Genomic DNA, 5000 nt, shown 5'->3' on the forward strand with positions numbered 1-5000 from the left:
TGATGATGATGGTGGTGGTGGTGGTGGTGGTGGTGGTGGTTTTGGTGGTGGTGGTGGTGATGATGATGATGATGATAGTGATGGCTTCAAATGTTGATACAAGGCCAGCAATCTCAGGAGAGTGTAAATGCCGGTTACATCAATGCCATTGCTCAGCTGGTACTTATTTTATTGATCTCGAGAGTTTGAAACGCAAAGTATGATAATGAAGATGATGGTGGTGCCGATGGGGATGGTGATGAAGAGGATGAGGAGGGGAGGTAGAAGAAGGAGATGATATTTTGCACAGGCGCGTGATAACACTTTCCAGCATGGATATACAACGAATTTCTTTAACTCCGTTGAGTCTTTTGTATTTATTTTATCGACATCGAAATGGAGAGAGACTAGGTCCAACGCTGGTTTGATTTGAACTTGCAATGTGGCGAGCTGCATCAAAAATCTTCAGTGCACTATATCCGAAACTCTAAAGATTTTGCTCACCCACTTCATTTCAATACACAAAAATGGGAAGATTTGCACACTGAATGTAGCTCCCATTCAGTTCTTCTAAATATTGGTTCTTTAGGAATATAAACAATTATATTTAATACATCATGCTATATGTATTCTGACCTTAACGCATATTTATTGAAATATCAGTAATTTTTAGAGCCAAAATTGCCAAGAATGAAAAAGAAAATATTGTAACATACTTTGACTGACACCCTGTTCTTTTAATACAAGGAGTTCTGCTACTATGGAAGTATAAGCGCATACTTGAAACATACGCATTAATAATATTGATGCATCTTCCAGATATATAGCTAAAGGGCATAATAAGAACGACGTTATATATTAGTATTTCACATATGATCTTGTAATTGTGACCAACGGATTAATTTTGTGATGTTCAGTTTCCAATTTCATTAAACTTATTTCCACATATATTGCTTGAGTTCGTACCTTGTAATCAATAAATAAAGGATTTCAAATTGTAACATATATTAAACGAAGTATATTACAATGACAAATATATTACTGAATTTGTGGATATAAATCTCTAATATCAAGTCAAACTTCGTATTGTTCGTAAGAAACCTACAGGGAAGTCATTATTGCCCGGTTGTAGATTTGTATAAATGTGGTATCGCAATATTGAAATGAAATTCAGCAACGATCATGTCGACCGGGAGCAGATTAAGAATTGAAGTATTTACATCATTAGTCGTATATTACCAGCTAATATCGGTTCATTGCGAAGGCTTTCTTAACGTAGCTCAATGAACAACTGCCACAGGAAGTTGCTTTATTGTCTACCTTTTAACCTCAACCATATATAATGACCTTTTGAATGAGGAAATCTACAGAATGTTTATCTCGAATGGATGGATGAATAAATTCATAATTTAGCGAAAACTGTTTCGTCTATGTGGGACCAAGTTGTCATAATCCCTTATTCAAAGTAATAAACAGCTCATAACAAACTCTGTTGTTAATAATGAAATTTAAATGAAAACAGCCATGTTGTTACTTTTTGAAAAAGAAACAAAAAAAAGATAATAAAAATAAAATATAGCAAAGTTGTTGTAATTATTTAATTAACCTCACGGTTAATGAGGAAATTAATCTTGCTGAGCAAGAATAATTGTCAGCAGACAACAGGCCCTGTAGTGATATGAACGCCTTTGTGACTCACAAAATCATTTTGTGAATCCAATACTTTATAATGAAATTTAACTCAGAGGTTAAATTTTGATGGTGAGACTGTTAAAACATGGAAATATAGAATGAGAGAGACACAGAGGGGATGATGTGAGAGAGAGAGAGAGAGAGAGAGAGAGAGAGAGAGAGAGAGAGAGAGAGAGAGGGAAGGGGTTTACAAAGATAGAGAGACAAAGAGAGGGAGGGCGAGAGACAAAGAGAGGGAGGGCGAGAGACAAATAGATAGTCAGGCTTATGGCACCCGGATAGACAGAGACTTATATTGATAGAGGGATGCAGAAAAAGATAGAGAAAAAGTGAGAGAACATAAGGTTTAAATTGTTAATATCGTAAACTAACACGGCGAAATGTTTGATTTACTCCAAACTTCCATTATCTCTAATGGCTTGCATAGAAAATTGTGTTTGCTGACTAACTACTTGTGCCTTTTATCAGTTTATACCTGTTACATCCACATCCATTAAATACTATCTGTAGAGAGAGGGAGACGTATAGAGAGAAAGAAACGGAGAGGTTCAGAGAGAGAGAAGAGAGAATAATTGAATATAATATCCGTACAGTCACATTTTCACTGAATATTGATAACTACCAGTCACTTCCTTTCAATATATTTCAAATTGTTATTCTGAACAATTCGACAGTCATATCACCAATGGAAGATCTCCTAGAATCATTAATGTTTGTGAGAAATGTCTACGTAATTAATAGAATATAACATATACATACATACATAAATACATATATACGTACATATATACACGTATGTGTATATGTCTGTGTAACTCTGTATATATATATATATATATATATATATATATATATATATATATATATATATATATATGTGCGTATATAGGGAAGAGTGTATGCGTATGTGTGTATATATGCATGATTTATATAGGTATAGTCCCCTTGCATTTAGAATACGGACGCCATAGCATAGTCAAGATTCTCTTTGCAAATTGAAAGTCTATGAACGAAGAACTTCCATAATATAGTTAACATTTACCTATGAAATATTGATTTCACAGATATATTGGAGCACATTTTTCAGGCTTGCCTTCAACTACAAAATAACAGCGACTATTGTCGAGTGGATTGGCGTAATCATTAAGAGTGTCGACTCAGATTTCTGCAGTTTTTAGCATTAACGCTTTATACTTTGTCTCCAAATCCCACCGGTGCCAATTTCGCTCCAAATTCTTCAGGGTTCATTAAAAAACACGTGACAAACATATACTCTTATATATTCATAATCTTCGAACGAACACAAGATGTGAATTGAAATATAATGAAAAGAAATTGTGTTATTCTTAAAAAAGAAATTAATGATATCAACTTTTGGCACAAATCGAGCGAGTTCGGGAGGATAGAGGAGTTGATAATATCGAGGTTAACATTCACATGGCATTTTATTTGTCGAACTGGAGAGGATGAAAAGCAAAATGATGCTCAATGGAATTTGAACTCAAAACATGAAGGACATCGAAATGCCGCAAAACATTTTGCCTCAGCATACTAATGATTCTGCTTGCTTGCCGCTTAACTCCAACAACAACAACTACTACTACTACTACTACTACTACTACTACTACTACTACTACTACTACTACTACTACTAATACTAATAATAATAATAATAATAATAATAATAATAATAATAATAATTAATATTATTATTAATATCAATATTATTATTACAATTAAACCGTGGGAGAGGAATTATGCCGGTAATAAACACACACACTGGTTCAGTCCTTTATTAATTTATATAGTTTTTTGTTAAAGCATTTCATTGCACTCTTTCAATCTCTTCAGTAACTTGTCTCTGTTACCGGCATAATGCCTCTCCCAAGGTATAATTGTATTTCAGTCAACACACGTATCCACATCAAGAATCTTGCACACGAAATACACATACGAAATATAAATATTATTATTATTATTATCATTATTATTATTATTATTATTATTATTATTATTATCATGTTTTTTTTTTCTTCTTTCTTCAAATTTTCTTCCATTTCTCGCCGAATGTTTTCCGTCAGAGTCCTGTCATCGCCATTCGTGGCTTCATCAATGATATGCGCTCAAATGTGCCTTTGAAATTGACGCAGTCGATTAATGAATCAGTTAAAGTTTAAATTAATTAACTACTGATAATAAAAGAAATGAAATTGTGCCAGTGTATGTGTGTCTTATTCGTAAAATGAACCTCTCAACATACAGCAGTCATCATATATGAATGTGATTAGAGATGAATGGGCGTTTAGCGGCATCAGCAATGAGGTTATTGAATGTCACAATATATAATGGAGTCCTAAGTACCTAAGATAAATTTGCATAGTTAGAACACGGTAAAACCTAGGCCCGCACGATTACGCCTGACATACGACGTTATAGCTGCAGCCGCGCAGAATTTGATGAGGATGTATCATTCGGGTGTATAAGAAGTGCTAAAGTTTTCCACTTGCACAGAGACAGAGAGAATCTGATTAAATATAATATGCTTGCAATGGATTGGTAGTAAATTGAGCTGATTAAATACAGCTATATTGGTATGGATTGAGAATGGATTTAGAATATCTGAGTTAATATGTCATGGTTGTAATTTATTGATAAATGGATTGTCGATGACTATAGAGAATTTGACTAAATATAATATCATTGTAATGGAGTGTTAGTGAATTGGGCTGATTAAATACTGTTATATTGCTATGGATTGTGGATGGATTGAGAGGATCTGATGTAATATAGCTTGGCTGAAATACATTCGTAATGGATTGACACGAACATTGGCGTATTTGAGACAATAAATCAAAATTGCAAATTAATGAATCGTCGGTGCACTATTCTATTGTATTGTGTGTTCTAAGGAGAACTCAGCCCTTTGGATGCAATTCTGTTTAACGTTCACAATAAACATACCCATATATGAGAAGTAGAATGATTCTCATAGAATGTCATCCTACACGTTTTTACTTAAATTAGAACAACACAAATACATTGGAACCACGAGGCCTTAAAATACATGCACAAAAGTACAAATCTGTTAGATGATTTATCATCGATTGTAATATATTTACTTGCCTTGTGATATTAAGTCATATATTTAGCAGATTTCTTTTACGATTTCTGATGGATAGTAAAAGCAGTTAACTACACGCAGTGTCAAAATACTGTCAGGCTTGAACTGGCGGGATAGTTACAGCGCCGGTTAAGATACGTAGCGGCATTACGTCCGTCTTCAACACATTTTAAATATAAATTCCACTGTGATCACTTATCCTATACAT

Source organism: Octopus bimaculoides, chromosome 19, assembly GCF_046866305.1.
Source record: "Octopus bimaculoides isolate indiv1 chromosome 19, ASM4686630v1, whole genome shotgun sequence".
Classification (NCBI taxonomy): Eukaryota; Metazoa; Mollusca; class Cephalopoda; order Octopoda; family Octopodidae; genus Octopus; species Octopus bimaculoides.